This window comes from Dipodomys spectabilis, unplaced genomic scaffold (assembly GCF_019054845.1).
Source record: "Dipodomys spectabilis isolate Male_0828 unplaced genomic scaffold, ASM1905484v1 ptg000009l, whole genome shotgun sequence".
Classification (NCBI taxonomy): Eukaryota; Metazoa; Chordata; class Mammalia; order Rodentia; family Heteromyidae; genus Dipodomys; species Dipodomys spectabilis.
This window is the reverse complement of record NW_024870686.1, coordinates 7,073,065-7,086,722: the sequence shown is the minus strand read 5'-3', so window position 1 is coordinate 7,086,722 and position 13,658 is coordinate 7,073,065.

Sequence of the window (13,658 nt, the reverse complement as noted above, 5' to 3'; positions counted from 1 at the left end):
TTGGAAAGGAGGGAGTGAACAGAGAAAGTCCCAAACTATACTAGAGCGATCATATCTATAAAACATTCCTTTTTCAATTATAACTATAATTTCTGGAGAAACCAGATTTTTTTTTATTTCCCAGAGTCAGTAGAATGGCTAATAACTATCAGAGAGAAGCTTTGCTTCTGACTACAACCCTAGAAACCATTCATTAGAATAAAATATTTTAAATTCCTGAGTATTACCATATGTGTTTGTTAAGAATATTGCTGTTTACTAATAATTTATTATCTTGACTTGGTATTCAATGTCAAAAATATCTGCTGCCCTTGGCAGATCAGGTTATTTCATAATAACCTGAGTGCCATAAACATGATCATGACATAAAAGTACACTTGTGTAGATTTGTGAATCTCCCCAAAATAAGACATATTTTCCCAAGAGTTAGGTTTATTAAACATCAAAGTTTTGAAGATTTTTTTTCTAAAAGTTTAATAATTGAAACAGCTTTCTCAGATAAATAGGTGGGTTATTTTTGTCAAAACTGCCTAAAACAAGAACCAGCTCCAAAACCTATTTAGAAGTATTTCAATGAAGATGGTCATTAGTTTTGTAAAGATTTAAAAAATAAAAGTTATTGAACCATACTAATAGGTTATTTACAATATGAATGAACTAGTAAAAAAAAAATTGTAAACACTGAGAAAAGTCCAACTAGGTAGGAAAGATTTGGTGTCACACCTGTTTCTCCTGTCACTGAGCTTATTTTGCTGACACTCCATGTTTTGAGCCAGTTTTTTCCACCTACAAAACTGGCCAATTATTAGAGGCATTTGCCAATAGGTATTATGGGTCAATAGAAAAAAGTTGCAGCTGATGGTCTCTAAATTAGTGATCAAGTTCCTAAAGATGAAGACTCCAGTTCCTAACCTAGCAGAGAGTAGCATGGATGTGCATGGAAAAGCTGGGAATCAAAAATGAGAGCAGATAAGTCTGTTCACCTCCATCTGTCTCATGTCATCACAGTGGAGATGTGAGCACAACTGGAATATGGTGTTTGCTTGCTGTAGGTTCTTCAGCTTTCTGGGCTCAGGAGGCAGGTGGAGCAGCAGCCATAGTAGTAACTGCTTCTTGATTTTGTAAGCTGGCTCTGAATCCCAAGTGCCACAGAGATGTGAGAAGTGATGACATTTGACCTTTTATTTGTTTATTTGTTTTATTTTTTTGTGGGTTGTGGGCTTGAACTCTGGGCCTGGGTACTGTCCCTAAGCTCTTCAGCTCTACCACTTGAGCCACAGTGCCAATTCTGCTTTTCTGGTGGTTAATAGGAGATAAGAGTCTCACACACTTCCCTGCCCAGGCTGGCTTTGAACCACAAGCCCCAGATCTCAGCCTCATGAGTAGCTAGGGTTATAGGTGTGAGCCACCAGCACCTTATTTATTTATTTGCTGAGGACCAAACCCCAGGCCTTGGACTTGCTAGGCAAGCATTCTTCCACAAAGCTAAATTCTCAACTCCTAGGCAGATTTGCTAATGAGTTGTATGGGAGAAATAGAAGAGCCACAGGTGTCACTTCTGATGGTTTATTTCAAAGAAGTAGGTATGAATTTACAAAGGAGAGTTGGAAAAAGTAGCTAATATTATGGACCATGTGTCCATCATATCCATTACACATAAATACCTTAGTGTTGACCTTCTCTAAACAGAATGATACAATTGAGACCTGGCACTCTATATGCCAGGTTGGGATAGTATCCCATATTGTGGCGTCATGATTACAATATGGGCTCCACCTAATGTCTTAACTCTTCTTTATGTGACACAGGCCTGGGTGTTAAAAGTTAGGCCCACAGCCCATGATGCTATTAGAAGTTGTCATCACCTTGCTATTGCAAGATGCTTCTCTCTTAAAGATGGAACCTTTATGAGGAAAGTCCTAATGGGAGGAAGTTAAATCACTGGGGGAATACGCTGGATGGGACATCAGGATCCCAGCTGCCTTCTGTATGCATCCTGGCTGCTGTTAGGTGAAGCAGCTCCTCCCACCATGGGTTTCCACCAGAATGTACTGCTGCCACAGGCCCAGAGAAAATGTCAAGTGACAAAAATAAACATTTCCTCCTTTTAAATTGATATTCTCAGGGATTTTGTTACAATAACGGAAAGCTAACAGTGCCCATGGCTGCAATATTGAACTTCCTTTGTTTCCACATCTGTAAAATGAGTATCATCTTAGTAAATACTTTATAAGGTGGTTGTAAGGTTTAAAATGTAACAGGTAGAGGTCTCACAGGTACAGTGATAGTATCAGCTACTATGGGCTAGGAGTACCACTTGGTAGTAGAGTGCTTACCTAGCATGCATAAGGCTCTGGGTTAGATCCTCAGCATCAAAAAGAACTATAAAAACCAAAGATTAACTATTACTATCATAGTTTCTTGCCAATATAGTTTCTGACCATTTCTTTAGTCTACCATTTCTCCCTTTTACAAAAGTAGAGAAGTCTCTTAAAATTTTTGATTGGGCTGGGGTTGTAGCTCAGTGATGAGTATTTTCTTAGCAAGTGCAAAATCGGGTTCAATTCCCAGCACAAAAAAATAAATGGAATCTATGGCTAGGTACCAATGGCTTACATCTATAATCCTACCTCCTCAGGAGGCTGAGATCTGAAGATCATGGTTTGAAGCCAGCTTAGAAAGGAAAGTCTATGAGACTCTTTAATTAACCACCAGAAAGCCATAAGTGGAGCTGTGAGTCAAGTGGTAGAGTGCTAACTTTGGGCAAAGAAACTCAGTGACAATGCCCAACTTCTGAGTTCAAGCCCAGCACTGGTACGTGCATGTGTGCACATGCACATACACACAGATTCTATGATCAAGCTTATGATCTACACATGAGCCCTTTGTCTTTCTGGATCTGCCTTACTTCACTCAGTATGATTTTTTTCCTCAAATCTATCTATATCCCCTTAAACATCCAAACCAGCATTTGATGGTAAATTAGAGAGTTCCTTAGACTTCTAAGCCCAGGCAAGCTTCCAATGCCAGTCCTCAGATCTCAGCCTCATAAGTTAGGATTACAAACATGAGCTTGTTTTTTTGTTTTTGTTTTTTTTTAAGAACAAGGAAATACATTGTCAAAGTTAAAACAAGCAGGGGAAGTATGAGTAAATCTGAAACTAAGAATTCTGAGAAAACGAAACTGCAGAGATCAAACTGAAACAAAACTTCAGCGTCAAATGCTGGGGCAAGCATGGGAGGATTTGCCCATATAAGATGGGAGCCATGCCCAGGAGGCCATGGAGAGTCTCAGAAGCAAGAGGTGACTTAAGGAAGAATTTAGGGTACTGGAGCAGGAGCAGCAGAACCAAACGATCTTTATGCACCTGCATGTATGCTCCACCCCCACCTCACCCTGTGGCAGGCTGGGTAGAATGCAGCTGCAGTTATATAGAGGAGATTAAAGAGTTCAGAAGAGTAGGCATCAGCAGCACATCTTTCCTTCAATCAGGCTGCACAAGGCGGGTGGCAGGTGATCTATCCCTTCGATTTCAGTGGAAGATGACCATCCAACGGGGATCTCCAAAGAGTGCAGGAGTGCAGAATGGAAGAAAACAAGGGATTTACAACTACAGCAAGCGCTAAAGGAACAGACAGGAGGTCTGTATTTACAAATAAAAGTATAGGAGCCATCAGTGCTGGGTTGAATCCTGTGCTTAGTGTTAAATAAAATCAGACTGCTGAGGTTAAAGTTACAGAATATTTTACGCTGAATTTGCATTCAGAACCCAAACCCTGGGAAAGCACTTCATTTTATTTTTTCCTCAGAGACTCATAGTCCTATCCTAATGGATTTGATTCAAAGACACATAGTACAGCCTTGATGTGGAGATTCCTTTTTCCATAATGTATTCCTCCTGTGACCTTCTATGCTGAGAACATGAGCCGAAAACCTGCCAGAAGATCTGCTTGGGTGGCAAGTCAGGGGAAAACTGTACCCAGAATTACAGCTCTTATGGGACGTGAGTCTTAGGCTCTGCCAGAAAACCACACAGACATCCAGGCACAAAGAACAAAGAAAGGTATATTGCCAGCAAAGGGACTGGCAAGACCCCTTCTCACAAAATGAGAAGTGTGGGCTATTATCTGAGGTGACCTATATAATCTACAGGGGCTAGAAGAGGCTAGGAGGCAGAGACTTTGGTGTGGACATGTGAGCCAGGGACTTCATCATGGTGGGCTAGGATTTATGACTGCTGCCCAAGTGGCAGATAAAGGGATCTACAGCTGCCCGGACTTGAATGTCACTTTAAGGGGATTTTGTTGCCTAAATGGTTGTAACTGCCCCCAAAGGAGTGCCATCTTAAGGTAAAGGTGGGAGGAGGAGGCCAATTACTGCCTGTATCAAATGGGCCTAAGTGTTGCCTGGGAGAAGAGCATGCTAAGCTATTGGAAAGGAGCCTATTGCACTAACAGTGAGGATTCACACCCACAACACTGCATGGGCCATCATAGACATTTATGCATTCCATAGATTTGTTGAGACTAGACCCAAGGACTACAAAGTAATCTGCTACATCTTAGATCCTAAACCCCAGTCATGGATAAAGATCCTTTTCCCTTGATGCTATAAAGTTGATTTAAATCAGATAGTAACTTTAAAGACCTGAGGAAAAGAATTATTGCATATCCCCTCCCAACCTCTCCCCTTCCAGAAAGACCCATGTACTCCATGGTTTCTTCAAGTCTGTTCCCCTTAACCCTGACATCTATCTGCTGGGCTGCAGGTACAATTTTACACCGGCCCTAACAGTCAAAAATTCTTGGACAGGGTTTCTCAAAGGAGTGCACATCGCACTTCCAAAGCAGAAAAATCTGCAGAAATGCAGCTCTGTCTGCCAACAGTGAAGGTGGGGAATCTTGTTTATTAGGCCAATTATTCCTTTTGTTTTAATCTGGAAGGAAGATTTTGTTTTGTATAGCCCGAGAAAGCTCATCAAAGTTTGTCTTTTTTCCCCACTCCAGACATAAGCAGACTATTATTAATTAGTTGAAAACTTGATCTATGTAAATAGCATTTTCTCCTACTTCTAGCTACAGTGGTATTAGTAACTCCACCCCAGAACCTTTATTTTCCTATTGAAATATTTGGTAGTAATCCCTGGTTGTAAAAGAAATGCAAATAAAGACAACCTTGAGATTCCACCTTACCCCAGTCAGAATGGCCCATATCCTAAAGTCAGCCAACGACAAATGCTGGAGGGGATGCAGAGGAACAATTACACTGCTGGTGGGAATATACACTTATGCAACCACTTTGGAAAGCAGTCTGGAGGGTCTTCAGAAAGCTAAATATTGACCTCCCCTATGACTCAGCCATACCACTCCTAGGCATTTACCCTGAACAAGAGGAACCAGGATACAAAGACACATGTACCTCCATGTTTATTGCAGCACTGTTCACAATAGCCAGGATATGGAAACAACCCAGATCCCCCACTACAGATGAATGGATCAAAAAACTGTTATCTATACACAATGGAATATTATGCAGCCATTGGAAATGACAAAATAATGGCATTTGCAGGGAAATGGATGGAACTAGAAGAAATCATATTGAGTGAGGTAAGCCAAGAGCAAAGAGACAAATCACACATGGTGTCCCTGATAAGTGGATGTTAAATCCAAAACGTAAGGTGATAAGACAAAATTAACAAGACTTAAGAAACAAAGGATTTCCACTCATCTGGTCGAATCACTACTAAATCACTCCCATGCTTCAGATCACATATATGGTATATACGTGCACACCGGAGGGAAACCAGGAAGATGACATAGAACTAGAGGGAATCAGGGAAAAACATACAACAGCAGGACCCATCAACTGCACTGGACATCGACCAAAATGAACTAAGCAACTCAATGGCAGAGATGGGAGGGAGGGAACAAGTGGGAAAGAGGGAACAGCTGACACTATGCAAAATGAAAGGTGTGTGCACATCACTCAATGTGGGAGAAATAACTATTGTCAAAGCCCATAGAACTCATAAACTTATAGACCATGATAGACAATTTGCCCCATGAAGGTTAGAATGTGTTTGTGAATTTAACTAAGCATCACTATCCCACAATACTGTAAAATTTGTGAAATTATGTAATCACTTAATCACAAAGAGTTTGCAAAAAATAATAATAATAAGATAAATATTTGGCGGTATACAGTGAGGGGAGGCAGAATTCAGTTCCAGTGCTAATTGCACGGCAGAAGCCACTCCAGCATGGGGGCAAACCCTCTTACTGGTGAACAAGCAAATCCTCTCCTTGAGCTAGGTTAGGCTCAGTAATGCTTCAGTAATGGAAAGCTTCTAGATCTCTTTGTAAACCACAAAGGTTGGTCTTGCTCACTGCATGGCCATCATTAACTGGCTGTGGCTCTTCTGGAACATTGTCTTCTGGCAGATTTGGGACAAGCATGGACACTCATACAGCACCTTGGGAACACTGCACTCCACTCGTTTCACTGACCAGAGTAAGTCATGTGGCAAAACTGGATCTCAGAACATGGGGTTAAAAAAAAATACCATGGGTCTGGGAAGGTGGCTCAGTGGTAGAGCACTTGCCTTGCATGCATGAGGCCCTGGGTTCGATTCCTCAGCACCACATAAGCAAAAAGAAAAAAGCCAGAAGTGGCGCTGTGGCTCAAGTAGTAGAGTGCTAGCCTTGAGCTGAAGAGCTGAGGGACAGCACCCAGGCCCAGAGTTCAAGCCCCACAACCGGACCCCCCCCCCCAAAAAAAAATACCAGGATAGTTTCTTAGCTCTCTCTTTCTCTCTCTCTCTCTCTATATATATATATGTATACATACATGTATATATACATATATATGTATATATACATGTATATATATGTACATGCATATGTATATACATATATACATATATATATATGTTTTCTTTAGGTAGTTATACAAAGGAGTTGTCATTCAACAGAACACTGGTCTGTTTGATCAGTGTCACCCCTGTTAACAATCTTACCCATCCCTCTCACCCCACCCCTTCCCTCACTTTTCTTTTTTTTTTAATTTTTATTTTTATAGTGCAAATACCATACAGAGGGGTTACAAGTACATGGGCAAGATAATGAGTACATTTCTAATCCAGCATTGTAGCCTCCTCCTTTGTTTCCCCTTCCCATCCCATCCTTCCCCCGTCCCCCCACCCAATCCTCCCCCCTTTCCCTCACTTTTCTTATTTTTAGGTCATGTATTTTTTTTTTTTACCATTTAACAAAGCAATTTATGTATCTTGATCTGTGTCTTCCACTCGACATCTTCACCCTCCTTCCACCCACCACTTCCCTTATTTTTCTCAGTTCTGCAGCATACACAATGCATTCTTGCTTGCATTCTGTTCATTTCCTTTGTTCATTATTCTACCCCTCTCCTCTTGACCATCTTCCCTGCAAGCTACTGTCTCTTAACTACTATTCCCTTATCACTGACTCCTAAGCCTCAGGTCCTGTCCATTTTCCTCATTTTATGTACAGCTAGCACTTTGTATCTTGGGTTCCACATCTACCAACTACAGACTGAAAATATTTGGGGGCAAAATGAGCTCATAGTGAACATGTACAGACTTTTGTTTCTTTCTTTTTTCTTTTTCTTTTTCATCAGTCATGGGGCTTGAACTCAGGGCCTGGGCACTATGCTTTTTGCTCAAGCCTAGCATTCTACTTTAAGCCACAGTACCACTTCTGGTTTTGGGTGATTAATTGGAGATAAGAGTTGTGCCCAGGTTGGTTTTCTGAGTAGCTGGGATTACAGGTGTGAGTCACCAGCACCTGGCCAGGCTTTTCTTGTTTTTATTCCTTAAACAAGACTATGTAATGGATATTTCCATAACTTTCACAGTGCCCTAGGTATTAAAAGTAATCAACTGATTACTTACAGTATGAGGGAGATATGTCTGCCCTGGAAAGGGGCTGCTTTTCTCCATGCCAATCTGCCTGTAGACTTCCCCTCCCCCTTGTTTTCCATGTAGGACCCCACCTACCCCTTCTCTAGAAGTCCCTTCCCAGCACCTGCATTACCTAGGTGACCAGCAAACCTAGGGACAGTTGCCTCCCTTTCTCTGAGGTCACATCCTGGACTGCCCCCTCCCTTGACCGTGAGAGGTTCCCAGACTGTGAGGTGACCTCCTCCCACCCTCTCTCTACATTAACCCCAACCCTACCCGGTGTCAGACCTTTCCTTCTATGTGCACCTCCACCCTGTGAGGGCCAGCAGTTCAGAATAACTTTTCTTTTTCTACCTGAAGATCCAACAGAGGGAATGTGTGTAAACACACTAAAACACATTTTCTTTAAGGGACTTGAACATTTGAGGTTTGGGGAGAATCTACCAGGGGACCTTGAATCAATCCCCAAGAAGGACAACTGTAATCTGAAGCCATGTATAGTTTTGCCTCATTTTTCTCATCTCGTGTGTGTGTGTGTGTGTGTGTGTGTGTGTGTGTGTGTGTGTGTGTGTGTGTGTTCTCCTGCTTTTTCCTCTTCAACTTACTACTTCATTTTCACCTTTCAACTTTCTGCTTTATGTTTTGGGTTCTTGAGATAGTACCTCACTATGCAGCCCAGGCTGGTTTGGAACTGCCTCAGCTTCCCAAGTGCTGGAACTGCAGGCATGCACAACCATGTCCAGCCTTTTTAAAAGGAAAGATTTCTTTTGCCTTACAGTTTCAGTCCGTGGTGGGATTTCTCCAATACAATAGGTCTGTGGCAATTAATTAACAAATGGATTAATCATGAGGCCAGAATTCTTGTGATCCAATCTCCTCTCAAGTACTGGATCTACCAGTTAAGAACCAAGCCTTCAACACATAAGTTTTGGGGGAAAGCTTCATATCCAAACCATAACAATAGGGAATTGCAATCTAAGAACTAAACAATTTATAAGCAAAGTTGGGGGGCAGGGGGAGAATCTTCCTTTAGTTAACTGAGGATGCAGAAAGCATCAGCTCTGTCTTCAGTATGGTAGATTCATGTAAGACACTTGATTTACTGGACATCAAGTAGCAATGAAATCACACCAAGTTAACAACTGCATGATGCAAACTGCCAGATGCTCTATGAGGAACATGTGCAAAATTACATGTAGAAAACGAAGGGCAGTAAACAGAGACATTCTCTTACACATAGTCTGGCATCTCTACTGTTAAGACTATTGCCTGTAGTAAGGCCCAAAAGCACATTAATATTATGTTATCAGTTATCACCTACGAAACATAGACTGAGAAATTAAAGTTATTTATATAGGGAATAAAACTTAATACTGTTTTGTTAGCACTAGAGCAATATTGCTTACTCCCAGATTTTTATGAGCCATAGAACATATCACTTCTGGTTATATAGAAGGAAATAAATGGAAGAAACGTAATAGAAAATAGCAATAGAAAAATGCCAGTTCTTCATAAAGAAACATGGGCTCTTGGCAGATAATCTTTCTTTTCTTCCTGTAAAATTCTTGCTTCACTTTTTCCTTAGTGTGTTGAAAAGGTTACAAAATGTTTATTCAACCATAATGCCTTCACTTTAAAAATTAAATGAGCCAAGTATTAGTATCTTACATCTGTAATCCTAGTTTCTTGGGAGGCTGAGATCTGAGGAGTACCGTTCAAAGCCAGCCTAGGCAGGAAATTCCATTCGACTCTTAACTCCAATTAAACACCCAAAGAACTAGAAATGGAGCTGTGGTTCAAGTGGTAGAGTGCTGGACTTGAATAGAGAAGCTCAGGGATAGCACCCAGGCCCTGAACTCAAGCCCTAGGACCAGCATACAAACAATAATAACAATAATTTAATTAAGAATGTTTTACCCACTTGTGATTTGGCACACTAGGAAACTTTGGCCTGAGAAGAAATTACTGGGGTCCTGCAGCTAGCTAGTGGTAAAAAAGGATCACATTCAGACTGTCTTCCTCCAGGATAAGGACTCTGTTCCTCCCTCCCCCATACCCAAGTGGCTTTGCTAAACATCAGCATGAGAAATGGTTATAAGAAAATGCTGAATGGGGCAGGGAATGGGCTTAGTGGTAGAGTGTTGGACTAGCATGCTGAAGCCCTGGGTTCGATTCCTCAGAACCACATATACAGAAAAAATTGGAAGTGGCACTGTGGCTCAAGTGGTAGAGTGCTAGCTTTAAACAAAAGAAGTTTAGGGACATTGCCCAGGTCCCGAGTTAAGCCCCAGGAATGGCAAGAAAAGAAAAGAAAGGAAAAGGATGGAAGAAAGGAAAAGGAAATGGTAAAGGCAATGCCCACATTACCATTTCTTTTGAAATGCTTGGGAAATCAGTCCCATTTAATATTGGGGGGAGAGGGAGTTGTATATAATGTAATCACTAGCCCTTTATCTCTAGTATTGAATTCTGACTCATAAAGAACAATTTATTTATTTTTTTTATTTATTTATTTTTGTCGGTTGTAGGGCTTGAGCTCTGGGCCTGGGCACTGTCCCTCAGCTCTTCAGCTCAAGGCAAGCGCTCTACCACTTGAGCTGCAGCACCACTTCTTGTTTTTTTCTAGTGATTTATTGGGGGTTAGAGTCTCACATACTTTCCTGCCGGGGCTGGCTTTGAACCGTGATCCTCAGATCTCAGCCTCCTGAGTAGCTAGGATTAGAGGTGTGAGCCACCGGCACCCAGCTTCCATTTGTCTTCTTGTGATAAGAGTAGTATAAGAAAGAGTCTGTTGGAAGTGATTTGAATATACTCATCGTTAGTATTTTAATCAGTATGATTATTAATGACTGTTGCTTATATTTGTCATAGTTTATTTTCTGTCACTATGACAAAATACCTGGAGTTGAAATTTTACCAAGAGAAAAAAAAAATTTTTACGGAGAAAGGGTTCATTCTGTTTTAGCAGTCCAAGAGAATGGCACTGGGGTAGGAGGGAGGAAGAGGAAGAAGGAAAACTAATCTACTTCTGGAAACAAAGTTAAGAACCAATTAATGAGAGGTTAATTAATAGGTGCTGATCATGTGAAAAAAAGAACTTGGGAAACAGGAGGCGGTGTCTGGGGAATAACAGAACCATGGATTGAAGGATACAGAAGGAAACTGTAGTTGCTGAATATTCCTGCACCAATCAATGTTGTTAGGACTCAACACTGAAGGAGGTGAGTCCTAACAAAAGAACTGCAACTAGAAGACACATTGTCTCGGCTTTCTTTCTCTTACATTTCTCAAATCTCAAGGGAGGCAGTGCACAGTTGGGACTTCTCTGGGTTGGAAATATGAAAGTGGAAACAATGGATGCTCAAGGGTGTGTGAAAGGACCTAGACTGTTAAAGTGGTGGCTGTGATGGGATCATATATGGGAGAAAATTTAAATTAATCTCTGGAGCTGGGAAGGTGGCTTAGTGGTAGAGTGCCTGCCAGCATGCATGAGGCCTTGGGTCCAACTCCTTGGTATCACATAAACAAAACAATAAATAAGAGAAATAAAAATTTTAATGAGAAAAATTAATCTGAAGCATTATTAAAAATTAATATTTAGGAACATGAGCATATTATGCTTGACCATCACAGAGCCAATATAGATGTGACTTTTTATTTTTTTATAAATATATTTTTTATTGTAAAGATACTGTTCAGAGGGGTTACAATTACATAAGCAAGGTAATGAGTACATTTCCTATCCAGCATTGTTACCCCCTCCTTTGTTTTTCCCCTACCATCCTTTTCTTCCCCCCCATTTCCCCCATCCCTGCAAAGTTGTAAAGTTCGTTTTCAACATAGTGTCTTGTACTTCTCATTGTTACAATGGGTCATCTTTATTGTTATTGTAAAGGTGATGTACAGGGCTGGGAAGGTGGCTCAGTGGTAGAGCACTTGCCTTGCATGCCTGAGGCCCTGGGTCCGATTCCTCAGCACCACATAAGCAAAAAGAAAAAAGCTGGAAATGGCGCTGTGGCTCAAGTGGTAGAGCGCTAGCCTTGAGCTAAAGAGCTGAGGGACAGTGCCCAGGCCCAGAGTTCAGGCCCTATGACCAGACTCCTCCCTCCTCCCCCCCCAAAGAAAAGGTGATGTACAGAGGAATTACAATTACATGAGTAGGGTAATGAGTACATTTCCTTTCCTACAAGGTTTTCTGTTCCCTTACTCTCTCCCAGTCCCTCCCTCCCATCTCCACCCACTAGATGTGACTGCTGGGCACTGTCTATATATAGGACTCTCAGGTTTTTTGCTATAGTGATAAAAACCAGACCAATACAATATTGCTGATGTTCACATTCTAAAAGGATGAAAAGGACCACCAAGGCATTTAATATTTGGAAATCCATGTATGTAAATTTTCCATGTAGTTCATGGTAGTCATGTTTCTGGCTTTTTCTTTTTGCTATTGTTGTTTTTTCAGATGTGGGGCTTGAACTCGGGGCCTGGGTATTGTCCCTTAGCTCTTCAGCTCAAGGCTAGCGCTCTACCACTTGAGCCACAGCACCACGTCCAGTTTTCTGGTGGTTAATGGAGATAAGAGTCTCACGGGGCTGGGAAGATGGCTCAGTGGTAGAGTGCTTGCTTTGCATGCATGAGGTCCTGGGTTCCACTCCTCCACCACATACCCAGAAAAAGCTGGAAGTGGGCACTGTGGCTCAAGTGGTAGAGCACTTGCCTTGAGCTTAAGAGTTCAGGGACAGCACCCAGGCTCAGAGTTCAAGCTCTACAACTGACAAAAAAAAAATGTCTCACAGATTTTCCTGCTCAGGTTTGAACCATGATCCTCAGATCTTAGCCTCTTGAGTAGCTAGGATTGCAGGTGTGAGCCATCGATGCCCAGCTTCATGTTTTTTGTTTGTTTGTTTGTTGTTGTTGTTGTTTGTCAGTTGTGAGGCTTGAACTCTGGGCCTAGGGTGCTATCCCTAAGCTCTTTTGCTCAAGGCTAGCACTCTGCAACTTTGAGCCACAGTACCACTTCTGGTTTTCTGATAGTTATTTGGAGATAAGAATCTCACACACTTTTCTGCCAGGGCTGGCTTTGAACCACAGTCCTCAGAGCTCAGCCTCCTGAGCAGCTAGGATTACAGGCATGAGCCACTGGCATGTGGCTCATGTTTTGTTTTTATTTTTTATTTTTTTTGTTGGTTGTGGGGCTTGAGCTCAGGGCCTGGGGACTGTCCCTGAGCTCTTTTGCTCAAGGCTAGTCTACCACTTTGAACCACCAGTGTTTTTTTTTTTTTTTTCTTTGTTTTATTGCTCTGCTAAGGACTGAACCCAGGGTCTTACCTGCCTGGCAAACATTTCATTTCTGAGCCTCCTTCCCAGAACCTCATTTTTGTTTTCAGTACCAGGGTTTGAACTCTGCCTCCTGTGCTCACTCAGCTTGCTTGCTCATCTGCTATTCTACCACTTTAACCACAATTGTTGAGCCACAGCTTTTCACTAGTTTCTTTGGAGTTTGAATCTTACAGACTTTTTCTGCCCAGGCTGGCTTAGATCCTCAAATCTCAGCCTCCTGAGGAGCTAGAATTATAGGCAGAAGCCATAAGGAACCTGGCTCCCCTTATGTTTTTATATATTGCTTTACTTCAACTTCTACACCTAGAAAAGCAAATCCTTCAGGGAGGAACTTTCTCTTTTTTATCCTCAGCAACAACAAAATCTTGTTGAAAGAGACAG